Source organism: Adelges cooleyi, unplaced genomic scaffold (genome assembly GCF_023614345.1).
Source record: "Adelges cooleyi isolate 19-005CV unplaced genomic scaffold, UGA_ACOO_1.1 ACOO_flye_CR_arks_rails_tigmint_CR_PRNA_1, whole genome shotgun sequence".
In the NCBI taxonomy this organism is placed as follows: domain Eukaryota; kingdom Metazoa; phylum Arthropoda; class Insecta; order Hemiptera; family Adelgidae; genus Adelges; species Adelges cooleyi.
In genome coordinates this window covers 6,106,092-6,129,196 of record NW_026095751.1, presented here as the reverse complement: position 1 = coordinate 6,129,196, position 23,105 = coordinate 6,106,092, and the positions used below count along the sequence as shown (strand labels likewise).

General features: G+C 29.9%; 1 protein-coding gene across 2 annotated transcripts in view; it reads left to right on the top strand.

The window, feature by feature from the left end:
* The first annotated feature begins 294 nt into the window (after positions 1 to 294).
* LOC126834704 (hemicentin-2-like) overlaps positions 295 to 23,105 on the top strand; it is a 156,235-nt gene continuing 133,424 nt past the window's right edge. For both annotated transcript variants that reach the window (XM_050566826.1, XM_050566817.1), the window contains exon 1: positions 295 to 673. The gene's annotated coding sequence lies outside the window, so the exon portion shown is untranslated. The remainder of the gene's footprint in view (positions 674 to 23,105) is intronic.

The window sequence follows — 23,105 nt, the reverse complement described above, 5'->3', positions numbered from 1 at the left end:
TAAAAAACTGATTTAAAATTTTACTATCAAGCGCTCTGTTATACGATAGTGCGTAAGGCTAGCGCAGTGCACGGCGGTGTCGGTTACACGGTTGGCGAGCGTACGGGGAAGTAACTATACGGAGTGACAAAAGAATAAAAATGTAGATAAAAAAAAAAAAAACCCCTGCTAAAGTGCCTAAGTTGATGTTGGTCGTGTGTGAGTGCATACTTCGTACGGTGGCGCAGTCTAGCTCAGCTGTGACTTACCGCCGACGGTCGCGCACGAATCGCCGTCCAAGTACCGGCGGCAATACTGTTTATCCGGAGAGTAGGTTCGGTCGCGCGTTAACCCCAACCGTGTAAGTATAAGCAAGTAAGTACGATTTTTTTTCCCCCGTACAGCTAGTTAGTTTTGCCGCGAACCGCACCGTTGCCATCGCTTCGGCCGCATATACTCGTGCCGACTCCAAACCGTTTCGTCGGCTGCTGACCACACCGATTAAGTGTTGTCTTGTCGGCGAAATACTACATTCAGTTGAACAACGCTATTCGGCGGTCGCTTTGCAGACAAATTGAATTACTAACCTTAGTGCGTGAGTGCGTGTGATTTTGTGCTTTGTTTCTAATTTCGTTCGGTATAGATACCAGGGTCTTCCCCTGTAAGTTGGCCATAACTTGGATTCGAATCGTAGGTAAGCAGTCTTGTATAAAAAAAAAAAAAAAAAAAAAATAGTAATGACGTTTTTATTATTACTTTATAAATATATAGTCTCTATTTCTATAAATAAAACCACTTATAAATTATATATAATTATTATTTCAGTGCATTATATATTATGCACTAAATTCAGTATAACTAGAGTGCGTACATGTACTTGTAATTTATATGACTAGGCATAAAAATAATTATATCTTATTAGCTAGCAGGCACCGTTGGATCTTTCAATCTAAATAATCTATTTTTAACGAATCACGAAATGGTGGTGATCATTTTCTGTGCACCTCGATATTAACAATAATAGATAACAATATTAAGGAACGGAATCAAAATAACTACTACCCTTGAAAACCAGTTCCACCTGGCGGGTGGGAAGGTAGTCACTGATTTGAAAGTATTAATGAATTCAAAAAATTATAACAGTAATCTATTCTATAACGCAAACGCCATGGTAGTTTTAGATTAAAATTTAGGAAAAAAATAAAAAATCAACATGTATATGAAGATTTATTGTTTAGGTAAACGATAAAAACTGTTTTGATTATAAAGTAAGAATACAACGCAATTTTAGTAAAACGAATTTGAAATTAAAGTTTTATGAAAGTAATATTTTTCTGCCAACTAACGTCGGATTTGCATCAAACAATTTTTCATAGTTGTGATGATTTTATCCGCTAATAACCACCCGACCGGTCCCTACAATTGTATTTTTTTTTCTAATAATTTTTTTTAGATACATAAATTAAGAAAAAAACTGACATTCCTGCTCAAAATTTAGTCCAAAAATGTTTTTATTAAAAACACGTGTATCATATTTTGTTTTAAGTTTATTAAGGTGTTCATTTAGTTATAATACAGTATTTGGTATACACGATGTTCGATGTTATGATTATGTCTCAAAATAATGACAACTGACTCAAATGCCAATATAAATCACAGAGATTTGTTCACAAATTAAAATTTTTATCTTATAAGTATTAAAACGTCAAAGCTAAAAATGGGTTGTAAGGTAATTATCATACCATAAGAATGGTGAACTTATAAGTAAAATCAAATCACAACTAAACTGCGTGAGTTAAGTTCAAAATACCATACAATAATGGTATAATTATTAGATAATTAAAAGAAAATGTGATAAATCATTAACTATAGGCACACCATACTCATCTATGTCATGTTAATATAACAACCCATATTTTGCGAAATATACATAGACATTATAATGAAACTGAAACTATCCATCTATAACTTATTTACTAAATTTCTTAAGACAGAAGATAATTGTGTCTAAATCGATAGTCGATTATAATACTGAATAATACTCAATAATCTATTTTAAAAACCAAATTAAAAACAACCATGTCACGCAACTAATGTTTTTTTATAAATACTAACGTTAACATCCAAATTACTTTTTAAAAACTTTACTGATTTAAATATGCATAAATGATATATGAGTTCTATGAGATGTAAGCACCTGACTTCTAAAAAAATAGGGTTTTAACCCTTGATATTTTGTTTATTACTGAACCTCCTATAATTATATTAACTTCAGCTATAGATACAGCTAGATACGTTGTACGATATATTTATTGTATTTTGTATTTTTTGAGTATCCAGAATTATTTTGAAAATACAAAATGTGTCACACGTCTTTATTAAATAGAAAATATATTACAATATTATTTCAGTTTTATATTTAGTAAATATGTAACAAAAAGCGTGAAGTTTTGCTTCAAGGAAGCCAAAGCTCCGGGGACCGGACGTAATAATTCTGTTTTCTACTAAAATAATAATTGTAAAAACACCTCGTTGAATAGGCGATGTTGGTATTAAAAACATTTTTTTCGGTAAAATAAGTTCAAATTGCCAAACTTGAAAAATGCTTATGAGTGATGACTCCATTCTCTATTTCGAGTCTTTTTTTTCCTTATCATGATATTATCTCATCTGTGGGTTTGACCGACAAATCACAACATTATTGGAAAAACTGCTCGAAAGCATTTGATTTTGGTTACATATTAATACATTTTGAGTTACAGCGTTGGCCGTTGTATAACCAAATAGATATCTCGGGGTCGTCTAAAATAATATATCACACAGAAGATATTTTTTGTTACTGTAGAACATTTTCTAATTACCCATAAAAGCTTCCGAAAAGCTATGTTTAATGTTAGGTCAGTGCTTTTGTATTTTTTAAATTAAAGATAAGCTTACACAAAGGAAAAGCTTGCACCGGCCGTTAGTTCACTATCGACAATTGCGCTATCTTTCATCCGTGATAAACGCGTAGACCAGCATTTCTTAGTTAATATTGCACGGTCATGTTATAAATAACACGAATCAACTGGATAAGCAATTACACGGTACAGCGATTGAATCAAATTGACAATTACAATTATTGTTCAATTTAGCAACCCACGTATTACTATTAATAATAAATCAATAGCTCTACATTTTTATACATGTCTATATTCGCCAAGAAACGTGTAGATACCTACACAATTAATGACGGTCAAAGTGTTTCAGTATTAATTAATCACTACTACAGCTGCCCACACATCAATTGCAAAATATTCTATTTTAATATACGGCTTTTGGTAGAAAATATTTTAAGGATAACATTTATTTAAGGTTTTAAAAACAATCCATGTATAACTATTAATTAGTTTATAACACTTGAAGTATTATTAAAATGTTATCGCTGTTACAATGTTTGATTTCCTTTCTCAATAAAAGTGTTTCAAAAATATTGGCAAGTTTTTTTGAAATATTTTAGAAATGTATAACTGCTGTGTGGGATATCAACATGCGGCAATAGCTGTATAACTGCATTTACGATTATGTGGTCGTTGGTTAAAATATATAGTCATCGATAACAACGCAGTATACAAATAAACTTGTGGAAATAAATTATTATATTTAAGCCACCGCTTTATTTCGGATGGGTAATCATCCTGAATATTTAGCGGTGGTCCACACCATATTATATCCCTTACCGCACTTGTTCCCACCTATACACAAACAAATCAAAACCCCAAACAATCGAACAAAATAAAAAATATCGCCATGCTAATGGCTTCAGCTTCCGTAGCTTAATAAAAAAAAATGTATAATAGCTGTATTTCCTAATTATAAAAACATAACATTATTATATATTTCACGATGATGTTTAAATTATATGAAACATGTGTGATAGGATACAGCGTATTTTAAATTGTATAATACAGTTTTATAAAAATATTTCACCGGTAATAATAATAATGATGATCTTGTACATATAAAAATCGTATGAGTAAAAATACAGATGTATTTGCTAATCTGAAACATATCCTAATTAAATAAACTAAGGAAAAGGGTTTTTTATTAAAAAAAAAAATGTTTAGTTTCCTTTTTTCCGCGAGAATAAAATGAAAAGAGTGTAAATAACGTGCTAAAAAAAAGATTCGGTGATGAAAAGAAATGTAGAATGAGGGAAGCTTAGTTTGAAAAAAGCACAAAAGAAGAGGAAAAAACAAAGGCAAAGTTATTAACGAGATCTCGGTTTTGGTTAAAGAGAAACCAATTAGAAATGCCAACGTTTTTACATAATTTCATATTGGCACTACTTGGGAAGTAATTTATCTAGTAACTCATTTAAAAAAAAAAACAGTTCTTCGTCCAACTTTTTCATCGTTAACAAATATAAAATAAACTTTTTATAATCTATTTATCATTATGTTCGCATCGGTATTAATGTATTTTTTGAATAATGTATCAATAAATATGCAAATCCAAAACCATTATATTTTTTATCGTAATAATTACTTATGATTAATATATACGGTATAAAATATTCTATTTGTTAAAAAATATTATTGAGAGAATTTTCTTTTTAGGTTAAGTGACTTATAATCAAGTCATTTGTTCAAAGGATATCGTTGTTGTACATGACACGTAATTTTGAGGTTATTTATTATTTAATTTTATTCATTAAGTAACTGAACAAAAAAGAATATTTAATCGTTGAACCCTTTGACTTAACTATACTTGTTTGTGTTTCAATCATAATAATAGGTCATTAGTCATCAACAAATACCTTTTTTTCATCGATATTATGCGTTATCTCTGCATATAATTATTGTTATAAAAATGATATAAGATTTATTTTTGTAGAATATTTTTACACAGTTTAATTTTTATAATATAAACAATTTATTCGAGCAGTTTTTATTACATGATGGTAATTGTATTTGCAATTTATGAATGTGTGTTTAGCACACTCGAGAGTTGATTTAATCAGCACTTCAATTATTATAGAATGCTATGATACAGCTGTTATTGTATAAATAACTTTCCGACCTATATCTACCTAAATATGTGTACATAGTACATTTTCTAATATTGTTATGCTTGTTTTCATTTGCTTGAGAATGTCATTATTTACATATTACGGTAAACTTGGAAACTACTTAACTGTAATTGTCGCTCTTGTGACATTCAAGAACCTGTAAACATTAAACGAGAACCCAGGAATTGAAACTTTTTTTCTGTGTTGATAAAGTAAGACTCAATAAGTTTGAAACATATATAATGAAGATGCTAGTTCAGCGTCAAAGTAGAAATTGATGATTTGTGAGTTCAAGGCATGCGGAAATGATATCCAGAAATCAGTGACCTACTTATAACGGCGTAGGACTTTCTAAAGTAACAAAATATTGGTTAATCCGCTTGCCACCAGTGAGTTATTGTAGCTTATATGATTGGGGTACACGCCCGCGTGTGCATGCTAAAAAAATATTTTGTCGTCGATATTGGACATAATTATTTAAACATAATTTGATAACGAATAAAATATTATTGCGTTTTAAGATAGTATAGAAAACCAGAAAAAAGCCTTTAGTTATTTCTAAAAGAATGATACATTAAGTAAAATTTATTTTAGTAAATTCAAACGTACTTTTAAATAGTTTACTTTTCAATAGTATCATTTCAAAGCTTACTTGAGATCAAAATATAATTTTTATTACAAAAATAATTATGTAGGTATAGCAAATAAACAATAACGTGTAAGCAAAAAAGTAATAAGACAACAGGAAAAAAAAAGTCTGAACTGGTTAAAATAACTCTCAATTGGGGGGTGGGAGTTTTCTCTGAAGAAATATTTTGCTATACTTAAATTCGTTAATTATGAGTTCTTTGAAAATTGTTTTCCTTTGACGCGTGTCGAAATTTAATAATATTAGTATCTAAAAAATTCGGTAACGTGATCCGGCTTAGCAAGAAAGCTCTTTAACATCATTCCGAAATTCCACACTTTTGAACTTTTATCAGATTGAGAAAACGTTGATCGATAAGAAGTTTTCAACGATGTTCTTTTGTTATCTTTTGCTAATATCATAATACTAGGCGGTGCAATTTTGCAAACGGTTTTCAATTGAGGCGTACTAGCTTTAAACTTAAAAGGCACAAGTAATGCTTTACCAACCATTTTTTTTTTGCGCTCTTTTCTTTTTCCTTCTGTCTTCCGGTTGACAATGATTGGAACCGGTAGTTTGTTGTAGTAAATATTTTTTAATTAAAAATTTATTTTTTAACCAAAACATTTACCAGTGTGGTCAAATTCAACTGCCGGTTTAGTTCCGCGTGCAAATATATTATAAATATATATAAATAACAAACGAGACTTTTGCAGGGACATATTTGTAAACGACTGGTTGCTTGTGTACAGCTAACATCCGTTTAAAATACTGGTGTATTAACTTAATTATTATTTTGGCAAAACTTGGCTAAGTTCATCATAGTCCGACTGTAATGTAAATAATTATTAACGTTGTTTCAACAAAGGTTTGTCCGTGTATTTGGATTATTGTTGACGTGTGGACAGGTGATCGTCGGCTTTAGTTTTTCATATCTCGCATTACTCAATATGACAGAATCTTGTTTGCGTTGTCCGTATTCGATGCTAATTGCCAGCTGTTGTTTCGACGAATGTATATTTTGATTTTTTTTATTAATAGGTACATCTGGATATTATGTATAATTTGAATTACCGTTATTCTCTTTGGAAGAGAATGGAATTGCATTTTGTTCGTTTGCCGTATAACCCATTGCGAAAAAAACGATGACTTTATTATTATATCAAATATAGCATTAATAAATTTACATATTATTATAAAAAATCAAACATTTTCGTTTACATTTTTACTAAGGCAATTGTTCATGATTAAAAAAGGCAAAATTGATTACGGATTAATTTTAATCTGTGATCATTTTGTGGATTATAAAAACTCTGATACTGGTTGACAATAATAAAAATGTTATTAACAAATAATAACACCGAAATTACATTACCATTATTGTGGCCATTATGGTTTTATGATAATGTATTACAATAAATTTACAAGTTTCTTGTTATCCATTTTCTTTGTTGCTTTATTTGGCGTACCTACGATGTATATGTAAACATAAATAAAATTGATGACGACATTTCAATTCACCCTCATGGTTTTAGCATTGCCTGGGGGGTTTCCTTCATTTGTCAGCGTCATGTTTGTCTGTCTAGCGTATGTAGGTAAGTATCATCATCCACATAGCAAATTCTACATCGTTATTCGGTCACAAGTGTAGTGTGTGTGTGTGTGTGTGTGTGTGTATGTGTGTTTGTACAAGTCTGAATGAGCTGACTCGCTTTTCTCTCATTCCAACAATTTTGGTGTTGATTAATATTTGCAACGTGAACTTATGTTTTCGGGTCAAAAACCGTGACGTTGAATAATATTTTAACAAGCCATAAGTGATAAATTGCTGTTAATGCTGTATGAGCTTTAAAACACCGAAGTAGTTTTTCATTGGTTTTGTTTAGCCTCAACTAGAATATTTTACTGAGTTTCGTCCAAATATTATTGAAAAATGCATGTACAATTTATTTGGAAATCATTATTCGTGTTTTAAGTTATGCTTAACGTCTCACGATTTAAGTTTATTTTAATGTTTTCATAAACTGTATTGTTCAAATAAATCTAGTTTATCTTAATGAGCGAGGATTAACCAAACAAGAAACAATAATGTACTAATTAATTTGTGTGAGTGTCTGTGAACTAGATTTGTTAATCTGGCACTGACTCCATTCTGTTTACATGCAATCCGCGTGCCTGCCGTTGGCATGTTCTCCCGTCCTTGTATATCATCATCGTTTAGTCATTTTGAGTAGGATGGTCCAAACAACTTCATCTTTGATGTTAACTAACATTGGTACAAAGTAGGGTTATATTATAGTGTAATCAATTAGTAATTTAGTAACTAATAAAAAAAACGTTCAGATATATTAGATATTGTTGTTTAAATATTATTTGGAAAAAAAACAATTATTAGAATTGAAAAATCTCACACCTAATGTTAAATAATTTGTTTTTGTAAAACCACACAACTTAAGACCAATTAAAGGTACTTTCCTAGCATGCTTATCTATGTCAGAATTAATATAGCGTGTAAATAGTTAATATAATACATTTTCAATGACAGTACAAGTGATTTTTTTATCATTAGTTATAAGTTAATACATTTTGTGTGACAAATTTTCTATATGAAATTCCAACGACATAGCTATTTATTTACACATAGCTGCTTGTTGCTATAAAACAAATAAGATGATACTCGATTAGTCTTAAAACATAAACACTGTTTTTTTTCGACAATTTTTGGTAAATATGGTTATATCAACGTGTTAGTGATACGGGCGAACGTACAACAATGCTATAATGAATTTGTTAAAATTATTTGACAACCGGAAGATTACGAACAAACATAAAAGAACCTTTTCACGGGTAACAGTAAGTAAACAAAAATCAAGGTTTACATTAAGTGTCGAAATTGCCAGACGAAAAGACTTTATGAAAACACGAAGTTCCTTTCTTAAAGCATTGTTCATGTGTTTAATGACAAAATAAAATAAACAGATGGGATTTTGTCATTTTTTATTTATTTTCTATGGTATAGCAAGAGCACACTAGCTGCTGTCATAATTATGTCATCCCGACAAGATGGTAATGAAGGCGGTGGAAATGACAAGGAGCAACGGATAAAGGATTGCGGGATGGATTTTGAATCTCTGTAATTCGCAGCAGACAAGGGCTTGCTGAAAGCGTTTTGTCATGTAAAACCATTTAAATGGCCTGTTTGTGTAGTACTCACGTGCCAGCGTTCGTATACATACACAAATGTACAAATATGCAAAAACACACACACACGAACACATTACCTCTTTGGCTGTAGTCTTTACCTTCTAAGGACGTTTTGAACAAACCGTCACTATTTTATCATTATATTTTTATTTTCGTTTTGACGTTCAATTTTAAAATTATGCGGTAAGCCGTTGCCTAACAATATGAGACCTTTGACTATTAAGTTTAAATAAAAATACAAAAATTTATTATTTTTCGGTGGTTTTAATCTTTTGATTGTCCAAGTGATGCCACAGTTAAACTTTCGGTTAATACTGAAGAGTAGTCAAGTATTCAATTTATAGTGTGTTTGTAAAAAATGCTAATTACAATTTTACGGTATTGTTACTTTTTTCTGTTGTAAAATTAGAATTCCAAATGTAAGTAGTAAACTAGAATGAGAATACTATTAGGGGGAAATTCGCATGTTTAAATCGTTTAAAACAAAAGCTAGAAAAAGTAAACGCCCATTGATATTTTATCAGTTTTGCCCAACTAATGTAACACGGTTTTTTGTAATGACATAGCATAGAAATGCAAATTAAAACAAAATATTTTACATAGAATTAGACACATTTTTACATTTGAGTCCAAGTATAAATATTTTATAGTCAGTGTAGTCGCTATTATTATGTTTAAAACGCTACGGATAAAACAAGATAAAAAACTCAAATTTTTAGCTGATTCTATTTTTTTTTTTGTTTCAATAAATTATAAAATGGATCTACTTGTACATAGTATACTATTTTAATTTTTATATAGCTTAGATAAAGGCAAAAAAATGAATGTCTGATATTTCTGCAATGTTTTTGGTAGCTGATTGGTCATTACTCATTGTCGAACGTTTGGTCATTTCCACCTGAAACGGCGTAGATAACAATACTTTTATCAGATAAGCGTTAACAGTACCTGCGCATTACGTTTGTCAAGTCCAACAGCAAACAGTTCTAACTTAAAGTGGCCTATCTAGAGACAACAAGCACAGGCACATAAACGATATTCATTACTTTCGGACCCGCCGTATTTTATTTATTTCTATAAATTGTATTTTGTTTATTTTTAATACGCTTCTTCGTGTCTATGAACGATTGAAAAGGGACGATGCGTATGACAACCTCTGAATTTAACAAGCTGTCCCTAACTGACGATACATTTGATGGATTGCCGACGGGAATGTCGAAAAGATACGGACTTTATCTTCATATTTTATAACCGTTGAACGGTCAAGACGGGAGAACGGAGAAAAATATTATTACATCACACACTTTTTAACCGTTAATCGAAAATGACGGATGACACTTAAAACAAGAGGTTCGTATATAACCGCCGAGACATTTATAATATTATATAGCAACGACGATTTTTCAACTTGAGGATTTATCTACACACGAAAAGTTCAATTTTCAAAAGTAATTATTATTTTTATAAAAAAAAATCCAGCGCAAAGTTGACGGTTAATGTTGTTAGCGTAAAATGCTCTTATATTTTTGAGTTTGATCTAAATAATAATAAATACAATTAAAAAAAAAAAACCTAATCATTTTGGTATAGTTCATCTTTATTTTGAAATTCTGACCATTAGTCACAAACACATGATAGGTCGTCCAGAATAGTTCTTTCAGTGGCTGAGAAATTGTCTAATACATTTTCGTCTGCCACTAAATTAAGAGACATTTTTTGTGATTACGGGTCGTCTTACTCCAGAGACCTGACACCAATCTAGTAAAAAAAATAAATTACTTAGAACACGTGGGACTCGTGCTGCACACTTTCCCAAGTATAAATTCTTATTCCATCTGTTTTATTTAACCTGAAACAGTATTTAGTTATACCAAAGAATATTTCATATTGCGTTGTAATTTAACAATCATGCATAGTGATTTTTACACAATTGTATTAATTTATACGGTTTATAAAAACTAAAATGGGGTTTGACATAGTGTTTATGAATCGAACTAGTTATAAAATATATAATTAATAGTGTCTTTAAGTATAGTTTCAGATTTAAATTAGACAATTACTTTTGAATCGCGCTGACCTGTCAATTTTTGGAAAATCTTTTGTAGTCTGTACAATATTAGAGTATATTCCAAAATCTTTTTAAGACATTTTCTGCAACAATTTTACACCACTTCCTAAATTTGAATTGAATAAAAAAGTACTTAAGTTAAAAATTAAATTGTTATAAAAGGTTCAATCCTAAGACAGAACTTTTATTTTTTTAAACTAAATATCTAATTTTGTTATGTTAACCGTAATCTTAAGTATATAATATAAATAAGCGTTCTAAATAACTTCTATTAAGTAAAATATAAATATATAACACAACCTACTGTATAAAAACCGAGTTGTATTTATTATGAAGCTGAAAAAGTTTGCGTGAAATGTCAGAAAGAAAGAAAAAACGAGAACTAACTCACTGAAGGTAATCCATACAGACTTAAACCATATTTACTCTTATATTTTCTTTTCTTTCTTTCTTTCTTTTTTTTTTTTTTTGTAGATGATGCTTTTGATAATTTTATTTATTGTAGTTCAGTTAAAAGAAAAAAATCTACTATTTGCGGGCTTCATCTGGGAAAACCTTTAATTTTCTTTTGTAAATTGTGATCCATAATAATAGTAAAAACCAACTGCGTGAAACGTGTTCTCACTTCTAAAAAAAACGATAGAAGTCCTTTCGTAAGAAAAGGAAAACGCATTAGATTTTACTCAAAAAACGTTAGAGGCTTCTTTCGCTCAACTGTAAATGACGTCAAGGTAATAAGCACTAGAATATAAAATTCGTTCTATTTTCATAGAATGTTCAAATATAATAGAAAATACCTATTCAGACCGTTTTATTGTATGCACATTACCGAAGAGTCTTAGAGGAAATTTGCACATAAATAGTATTCCTGAATTCATCATTCCGAAAGATCAAGAAACGTTAAAAAGCATGGTAAGTAGTCTACTGTAAACACATTTCTATATACCGGCAACTATTTATATAGACATATCCAAATACTACTTATGTTATGTTAATTCATAAATAAATAGCTGATCTGATCACCATAAACATTTTGAAGCCTTTGTGTTATGTTATTTATAATTTCTACATATTTATTCATTCATATATTGTATTCTGTAGACGATAAATAAAAATAACCCTTGAAAAGTTTTTCTGCTAATTACTTTATCAACTAAAACAATTATTGTGAATGTCATTACAGAACTCATTACGCTTAAAATATTTTATAGTTTAAATTCAATAATATACTGAACTTAATAGGAAGAAACCCAAAGTTGACTTCTCGGGCTGGAATATTCTCAGTAACACTGTAATTTACATAAAACTACTTTGGATAACCTAATTTCGGTATAACTGAAAAAGTTTATACATCATAAACACAATTTACGTTTATTGAATTGTAAAAGACTATTATTTGTATCATTCTACTGGGAAGTTTCAAAACATAAACGGGATAAGTGGTAAATAAAGCACATTAAATATGCAATTAAACTTAGGTACAGGGCAAAATATACATTTTTATAACGACATAATATAAAAAATAAAATAATTGAAGAGCTACTTCAACATTTTATTTCAATTTCACTGTACCTATTTATAATTAAAGTTGAATAAAAGACACATATTGCTGTAGTTTTATAACCGGTTAAATAGTTGCTTTAAAGGAAAAATAAAAAGATCAAATTTACAGTGATGTAATATACTTTGTAATTTTACTAAATTCTATCATTTTTCTTTTAACAATATAAATTTAAAAATAAAAATGTGTTCAAAATATTTCATTTTCTGAGAAATTCTATTCTTAGAGATTTTCTTATAATAATGATGCATCTGGTTTCACGGAGTAGACATATTCTAGCTTGCTTGTGCTTCGTCTATGGATGTCGTTTATGTTATATTAAGTATAATATTATGTTCTATACCATTGAAAATACGTACGAGAGTAAATACGTTTTTTTTTTATTAAATGTTATTGCAACTACGACGATATTTTAAAACAAACGCAAAATGTGATTTTTAAGAGAAAATATTATGATACACCACATTTTACATTTATTAAAGTCAATAATCTTGAAGATACTCTTTATTTAAAAAAAAATTCTTGAACGTTATAATCGAGGTAAAATCGATTTTTTGACATATAACCACAGAATCAGATTGTCACACGGGTAATAAAAAATTTGAACGATAAAAAATGTTTAGTTTTAATCAACAGCTAAAAAAACCGTTTTAGCATATTTCGCCTAAAAGAGTTTATAGATAAATAGCTATTTGAATTATAAAAAGGTATGTGTTTGAGAAAACGTGCAACAGTTATGATTTAAATTTACGATTATCTAAATGTTGGTCTAAAATAATAATGACGTACAAATTCGTGCAACTAGCCTCAATTATTTTAACAATAATTCATCTATCACAAAGATTATGCCTGTTATACAATCCAGAAACGTCGAAGAAACTTTAATATAAATAACGTTTTTGTAACAAACAAGGAGTTATAAGCATTTTTGTTTCTTAAACGCTAGTTTCCCGTGCCGTTGTGAATAATTAATTAAGTTTTAAAGTAAATTGAATAACTATACATCGTCTGAACAAGAAGGTATACATGTTCAATAAAACAGGAAGTTTAATTCTTATTATTGAATTTAGTTCATGTTGTTTGTCACTTACGGCCTCAATTAAAACAACAAAAACGTATTGTATTTTCCGAATTACAACAATTAATGTAATTTAAAATAACAAATTAATAAGTTTACGTTAACAAATACAAGTGAAAAGTATTTTTGTTTTCCCTCGCGGACTATACAAAACTAGCAAGATTTTCTACATTTGTTTATCAAATCGACCATTTTATAATAATCGATGATAAATACAATTATTATATGAATATAATCAAGGCCGTTTACTTCCATGGTGGCTTGTTATATTATTATAGCCAAACAATTGATATCCGTGCTACGCTTCCTTATGTAGACTAAAACGCCCTTTGAATAAATAGTGAACTCGTGTCATTCTGTATTAATATGCCCTAGTCGAGTAGGTAAATCGATCCTATAATTGTAGAAACACAACGTAAACTTGCACACGTTCAACTGAAAACCCAAAACGTTTAACGAACCGCTAATATGATTCGTTTAAAAGTAATTACGGTTTTACGCTAAGTACAGAATTCAAGCAATGAAAATATACCAAAAACATATACATATACTACAGTAATTATACTAAGTATAATACATATACTTACAAAAAGTATGCCTGCTCCAATAATTATTTCATTTTTCTAGTAGTCCTTCAAACACATGCATAGTGAACGCTCTTAGCTTGGCAAACGATAACGGGAACTGTCGACACAAAAACACCGGAAAAAATATAGGTAAAAATATAATGTTTGCAAAAAAAAAAAAAAAACTCACCGATATTATACTATATCGTTATATTTTTATTAATGCGTTTTGAGAAAACCATTTCTGAAAATGAATATTCGGCGGACGCCCAACTCGTGTAGAACGTACTGAACGCGCGGTGTGTATACAGTTATTATACTTTCAAAATCATGCGTGTGTGTGTGTGTACAACAGTACACTACTCTATACACGTACACAATAATAATATCATAATTTTTTTTTAGAACTGCTTGGAGCTCAACGATGGCAAACATTGCCCGTACGACATGCGTGGTGCGAAATTGCATACACCAAACGCCGTGCGTACGTTACACAAAACAATTGTTATTGCTTTTTTTTTCATTTTTATAGCTATATTTTTGATACACGCTTTTATGGGCCCCCTTCTCTCTACGTGCAGACACCGTCGAGCGCCCAACCGGAGAAATATGTTTTTTTAGTAAAGAAAAAAAAAAAGCGCAAAAAATGTAAATATTACAATACATATATATATATGTGTGTGTTTTTTTATTATTATTTTTTTAATGACAATATAAACGTTGATATAGTGTGGTTGTGCGCCCTCCACGTTATCGCTTCCGGCAGAGACCGGCTACTATAGTGTACAGCCGAGCCGTACATATATTTTGCGCAGTGCAAATGAAATGCAAAGGTAAATTTCGCTACTTTACGCCCTAGGCCGTATCAATGCAGTGTCACGTACAGCGAACAAGGTTTCCATTATTATTGATGGTACCGATGCAATCAAATAATAATGTACACACGGTGTTATTTATTATTATTATTATTATTCACCGCGGTGTGTACAAAAAAAAAAACCCCTCCCCGTTTTCGGATATGTAATAATATTTCCAAGTTCCAACGTACAAAACGGGGCTAGAAAATAACGAAAATTATTTATCAATCCGTAATATATACTGCCATCGCGATTTGATCGTGATATTATTGTCTGTCCGCTATCATAATTGAAAATATTATTCCATAAACATTTCTTTTAAAATGAAACGCGTTGGCGAGGCTGTGCCGTCGCGTCGTTCATACACTCTAACCCAAAATTATTATAACAAATATAAACCCCTGTGATGATAATAATAATAATGTTAAGAATTTCGTTGTTATTCTAGTACACTGTATGTATATATGTACATACAACAGGATGCCTTCTGATCAATAAATACGGTCCGATTGAAATCGTTAAACGCCATATGCGTACACGCTTTTATTTGTGCAAGATATTTGTTTTTCGTTATTGCCGAATAAAAACATTCATGTATTCGCCTCAATGGAATTATTCTACGGAATTTTAAAAAAATTTACCCACCAGTAGGTATATTGTTCCATAAATATAATTATTATTCAGAACAAAAACGGCTTATACCCCTCCTAGATGGTATACAACTTTATTGGCTCGATAGCACATTTTTGATAAATCATTTTAGTGCAATACCACAGTTTATCGATAAAGTTTTTTACAATCTGGCATAAATATTTGTAAAAGTTAAAATTAAAACATTCTTCACAGTTTACTGTCAAATACATAATAGTAAAAAATGATTAAGGTTGTAGTTTTTTTAAGAAAATTGGTTAAGAAAAGCTATTGACTTATAGAAAATATAACTACTGGTCGATAATAATTTGTTTTTAAAAATACCTATTAAAGTGGCGTTGGTATTAAAAGTCTAGACAGGAAGTAGTAAGCGTAGGTTGTGTAGTGCGTTCAGATACATGTTATATTTTATACTATACATTTTAGAGTGATTACACTATTTAAATGTACATACGTCACGAGAAACAACATTGAATGACCAATCAATGGCCATCAGTTCCTTTTAGTTATTTGTTCTCCTAATTTAATTAAACAGTCAATTTAAACATCAACAGTTACCCGACGTAAATATCCAATCAACAAATTTGTTTGATGTTATTCAATTAAGTAATTATAATAATAATAATAATAATAATAATAATAATAATAAAATAATGAAAATAATTATTAGAAAGAAAATTTTACTCAAAATAATTATCTGTAACAAAAAAATACTGATCCAATGTATTAAAAGACTAAAAATTATTGTAAAATTGTAAATCACTGAAATTCATAAAAACAGAATAACATAATTAAAATATGTTTTTTGTGGCAATAATTATTAGCCGACATAGTACAATATATTATATTCTATAATCGACTTGCACATGTGTTGACGACGCTAGCAGTTCATTAAATATCAGACAATGATTGAAACGTACATATATTGGTTAAATTACTTTATCTAAATCAAATAAAATAAGGTTTTTGAAGCTCAAATAATTGAAAATTTAAATAAACGAGAAAAATGTGTTTATGTAAATGTTATTTTAATTCGAATTTATTTCCACTGACTATTTAAGCTGGATAGTGAAAAGGCTATTTTTATTACTAGCCATAATAATCTATTTCAGTAAAACTCCTGATGGAATACTTACCAGAACACAATTACATTTTATTTAATTGCAAACAATCGAATACTTGGCTTGGCATAATAAAATCCTTAAAGAACTATTTCACCCCGTTTGATATAATAGTTAACAAATTTTTAATTTCAAGAAACTTTCGAATATTTATCAGTATAAACTTTTCTATTACCAATCAAAGAAATCATTATACAGAGACTTTTACTTGTGTACGGATAATGCTATATTTTCTAAAACCAATTGTAATACAAATCTAATACTAATTCTAATAACTGTTGTATAATATGTGCTCATGGAAATTTTTCTATATTTCTGCGTCCATAAATTAACGTTTAAAATGCTGTATAAAAAATGAATAATTATAAGAAAACTAAAAACTAAAATAAAGGAATATGGAGAATATTTTAAGTTGCTATTAGTGAGCATATATTAATATATTTCCATAATTTGAGGCTATCAAACGTAAAAGTAGCGTGAACTTAAGCTACGTAATTATTCTAAATATACGGGGTAAATGAAAATAATTTTTTTTTATTATTACAACGATCAACAATTTTAAGTTTCCGTTCAATGTTTTCACATTTCAACTATATAATCTAGTACCTACAACATTAAATAAAACATAGAAATTATTGGTATTAGCCATGCGTATGAAATTGCAGATATATTACATTTGCCTCGTTCGTTAACAATTAGACCTTATCCAAGCACAATAAGTTATTTTATTGTTTTATAGCATGAAATGGATTATACTGTACTGCGGTCGTGGGCCCGAGTATATCAAGGTCTTCATAATATGAACGCGGTAAGTAATATTCATCGAGAAAATGTTAATACCTATCTAATAAATTGGAATCGATGAACTCGCGTCGTAGTGCAATGTACACGATACAAATAACGGTCACGTGCGTTTTTATATAGCTTCTGATGAAAAAAAAAACCACTAACCTCGACGAGAATAGCAAAAAAAAACTACTTTCCATTTTATATCCACCGTTTCCTTTAATAATTCCATTTCCAGTCATGCTGTGAAATTCATATTTATATTAGGTACAATTTATTTTCACACTTCTCCAATGATTATATTTATACCTACTGGCTAACGAAACACAATGGAAATATACGCAAATTTATTACAGTCTAATAAAGCGAGTTTCATTATCTTGATTACTTGTTGACGCACATAGTAATAATAACCAAAACAACCTTGGAGGAAAATATACTACCACGGTTAGTTCTTATTTTGGATGTCGGTGTGAACGTACTGAACCGATTCAATTTTAATGACTAATTTGCCGATAGGAGTTATTGAACTCGTTAAGTAAGTACGGGTTTTCTCTCAATCGATTTTATTTCATACGACCACCTCATGTTGTAATAATTCTGGTCGAGTTACCGCACGCCACTTATAAATAATGTATTTCTATTAAAAACGTTTGATTTATTATTATTCCCGCGCTAACACGTGAATACGATATGCCACGAAAAATTAAATTAACCTAGCTGTGTAATTCAAAACGTATACTCTAACGCCTACCCTGTTAATAGTTTTGCTACAATTTAATAAACCAACGACAGCGATGCAAACATTCGCATTCGCTTATAAATTTACCGCAGAAAAACTTATCGCTTTAACAGTACTGACTGAACAGTGGTTGCACGTGTAATTGTAACATCTAACAAACGAATTTGTATTTTTATCTTGTTTTAGGATATTATCATAAAATAATTACTTTGAACTTGTACCGTCGAATCGTTATGGTACAACCTAAATTAAAATAAACAAACGGGCGCGTTATGCAATTTCACAAAGTATCTTAATTAAATTAATAATGGAAACATGCCCGTTTTAATATTATCATATAATATTATAATAATAGCAGTGCATAATATGATGTAGGATTAATATTTAATTCTTTTAAAATGACTTTAATACAACTTACGAACTTAAATTATTTTTGGGTTTAATTTGATTATTAAGCTTATAATATACTCTGCGCTTGGTAGCGCTGAATATATTTGCATATCATTAACTTACTACTACAGATATTAAAGTTAAGAGTAGTGTTATGTGTATAATATATATATATATATATATATAGTGTGTGTGTGTGTGTATGATACTTTTAGATGGGATTAGCCAACGCACTACGGGGTCAAATTAAACCGTCTATCTTAATTTTAAATGTTTGCCAAGTTTTTACTAAATATTTATTACATATTTTCAAATTTAGTTTATTTCATAACCAAATATATTTCCACACGTGAATAAATAACTATTACATTTATGAATATATTTTCTAAACACGATGCAAATCTCAGAAGGTTAAACGGTTTTTTAACGAATCGATTTTCCATAAATTAGTTGTATAATTATTTCTAAAAAACAAGTTCCACAAAACATTTTATTATAAATAACTTGTGTTTGTTTTAAATATCTAGGTACAAATCTTTTGCACTGTAAAAACTAATTTAGTCACATCCAACGTTTAAACCGCTTATTCAATATATCGTTCTCGTGACTGTTTAAATATTCATGAAGTTAAACCTTTGCGCTTTATCATAATATGATTACGAGTTCCTAAAGGTATTGGTATGCTTATTCCATGCGTTCCCTGTTGTTCCGACCGCAGTCGTAAAATACACGTGCCTCGGGTCCAACAATCACACAATGGCGGAGACTAAAACTTTTTCCAAACAAAAGCTTGTGTACGTTTATTTGTTGTAAAACGTGTTAGCTATGTCCTTCGCTTTATCGTCGGGTCATCCAATTATACTCTATTTCACCTATTCCATCTCGTTGGTTTTTTTTAAAAAAAATGTATTTTCATTCAATAATTTCACAGTTTTGGCTTGATGAATAATACTTTTGTGTACCGCGAGTCGTGCTTGTCTCTTTATTACTCGACAAAAAATAGAATAAACGTTTTTCTTAATTTGTTAATCGCGAGTCCCCCCCCCTCCCCACAAAAAAAAAATTGCTGTGAATCACAATATTATTATGAATTCAATAATATAATGAACGCAACGTTACGCAATGTCTTTCGAAAATCGCACCTCGATGATGTTATGAAAAAAAAAAAAAAAAGATTTCGTAATTAAATAAAATATTTTTTTTACCGGAAAAGCGGTCATTTCTTTTACAGAAAACGTCACCCCGGCGAGTTTTCAATCGAGTGAAATTATTATTCGGTAAATTTATTTAAATCGGAATTCGCATCACGCCGTTCCGCAACTATAATCATCATAGCTTATTATTGCCTTTTTTTTGTCTACATAATTGTGGTTAACCCGTCAATTGAACGAGCGCACCCAGTGAGATGCTACAGCCGATTACATTTTCTGTTTCCAGACCGCAGAACAGTATTGGAGAAACCGTAACGTATAAAATAAATGTAAAAAAAAATTAACTAACCAAACGTTGGCCATAGTGCTGGTGGCGGGTATGAAAAAAAAAGAAAAAAAAGACGACTAATCATTTTAAATTACATTATGAGGGGGGAAAGGGTAACGTCGTCGGTCTGTTAAAATAATTGAATCGAGATAAAAGTTTAGCCGGCAGCTCGACCCGGGTCTATTGTCTTGGACCAAATTGCGGTCTGTCCCCTTTGACCCACAGCTACACCGTCATCGCCGCCGTCGTCCGGTAACCGTTTTGCTAGCTGTGTAATGTCGAGGGGTTAGGTTACCACACTAACCGTTATAATAATAAAACCGATGACGGTATGGAAGCAGCCGGCAGACTACCGGACACGAGAAGCCGGGGTTAGGTGCGAAGGCTGAGAATATTTCTGGGAAACGATTTTCGAAATTCTAAATTGCTATATTGTCGTTGGTCGTTCTGACGAATTGGGCTCAAGTGACCATATATCCGTAATCTATCCGGTATCTAATTTTGTTTCTCCAACAAGTAGACATATGTATCACAATACACACTGTTTCATGTTAATTAATATTCCGCTCAAGTGTGTACAGTACACTTTTTTTTTTACGCATAAAATTGGTATAAATCCTAAAGGCGAAAATATATAAAATTGGTATAAGTCTTTTAGTTATTTTTTTAACTTGTTAACATGTTAAATATTTTATTAGTTCAATACAACAATGTAATGTTTTAAGTCTCCCAGTGATACTATTACAAAAACAGTATAAAAGCGAAATAATACATTTTTAACGTAATTGAAGTAATGTGTATGATATGTATATCAGCAATAGCCATATCAAAAATAATACAAGAACAGTGATAATAAAATGTGGGAATTATTGTTTTTTTTTTATCATGCGTTTTATGTATAAATATATATTCTTGCGTTATAGTCATCTATCAAAAATAAAACATTTTTAGTTTTTCACTTGGTTCTTTATTGCCCAGACGCTGTCCGTAATAATCTATGCTCGTAAACTTGGTAAGATACGGCGACACGAGAAAAAAAGCCGGGTTAGAGATTTGTTTAAAGTTATTGTATAATATTCGATGATAGATAATGTTCAGTCAGTAAACTAGGTCATTGTTTACGTGTGATATTACTTATTTGTATTTTTTGCAAACAGGCGTTTTCCATATTAACGAAACAATATTTTTCAAAATTCAGATGCCTAAATAAATTGTAATTGTTTTTATTATTAGTCCATAACACGTCATGCGAACTTACACAAATACTCTATGTACCAATTATATTATAGTGTTTTGTAAATGCTGCAAAGTTTTATAAAAGATTTTCCAAGAAAAAACAAATTATTATTAAATATCCAAATGTTTTTTATATATTGAGTTTTATGTAGGTACGCCATGTGTAAAAAAAACGTTATTTCAAGTTAAAATTAAAAACTGCACGATAGAATATAAAAAAAACATAATTTAAAATCAAAACCTTCGTCCCTCGGTTTTGCCTCAAAGCTAAAACTGAGAAAAAAGCTTCAAACATTTTATTTTATATTTTTTATACTTTTTAATAACGGTCTTTTTTATTTTATAAAAAATGAAAACAAATACATTTGTCCGAATTTTTGAAGAACGGTGACTCAAAATAGTTAAATCGTATGTTTAATTTAAATTAAAATTTCTTTTTCTAATGATATTTCATTGTCCATAGTATATTGTTATTTTACTGGTTGGAAAATTTAAAGTATATCAATAAAACGATTAAATAATAACTAATTTTTATTTGAAAATAATTCTTCAAAAAAAGTACAGTATCCAATAAGTTCAAGATACTTCTTATTACTCTGTGATGATATATTATCCTATTTTACAGTTAAAGTGGTTTAACCAAATATTAAACTGTACTTAAGTATTGTATAGTAAAATTCAATAAAATTACTGTTGAAAACTGAACAGTTAAATGGTTAACTGTATCTACATCATTTACAGTGACACTATGAAGATACTTCGAAGATTTAAAATATCCGAATATTATTTTAAAAGTTCAACTTTAAACAAAGATACACACTATATAAAACGTGCATAGATAAATTAATGTTTTTAAATTATGATTTTTCACAGATTGTGAACAATGCGAGGTTAACCTAACTTAAGATTCTTAAGTATTACCATTTGTGCTTCATCCATCATAACAATTATCAAAGTCTCATAAAATGTGTATTGTTCAATTAAATTATATTGTTATTTCATATATTTCACGCAATGCGATACGTTTACTTATAATTGGTTGTGAATCGACAAAGCGTCGTTCATAATTTCTACATTCCAAGAGTTACATTTCATATATTAGCATATAGAGACAAATCCTTAAGAATTCCATTCGCCAGTTTATCCAAATAAAATGGAGTAATTACACTGGGAACACTTCTTAAATAATAATTGCCTTATTACGACTTTATTCAAAGCTACCGTAACGGTATGCAATTAGGCAATTCGACGTGCTACACGTTTCAAATATTTATCAAGTAGTTATAATTGTTCCCTTCATTATTATTTAAATTTATTTTGCACACCCGCAAGTTTGATGTACACCGCCGTTGGCTGTACCGGGACTGTGTGCTTTTTGTCAAACATACAAGTTGTTAGTTTATTAACCACACTGTTAATAAAACAACATTAAACGGTACGAGGTAAAAAACCCCGTGACATCCATTTTAAAGTATTTTTGGAATACGTATTTTATTTAAGAGAACTGTTTAAATACGGATATACCATACAAAAAGAAAATAAGACTCTTTATGAGCTTTTCAAACACAGATTGCGTCGATGAATAACGTGCTAATCTACTAATACTCTTATTCCAACCTTAAGCCATAACTAATCTAATCCTAATCTATTCTTAATCTAATTCTAAACTAGTTCTAACCGTCAACGTAATCCATTTATTAAGAGCCCCA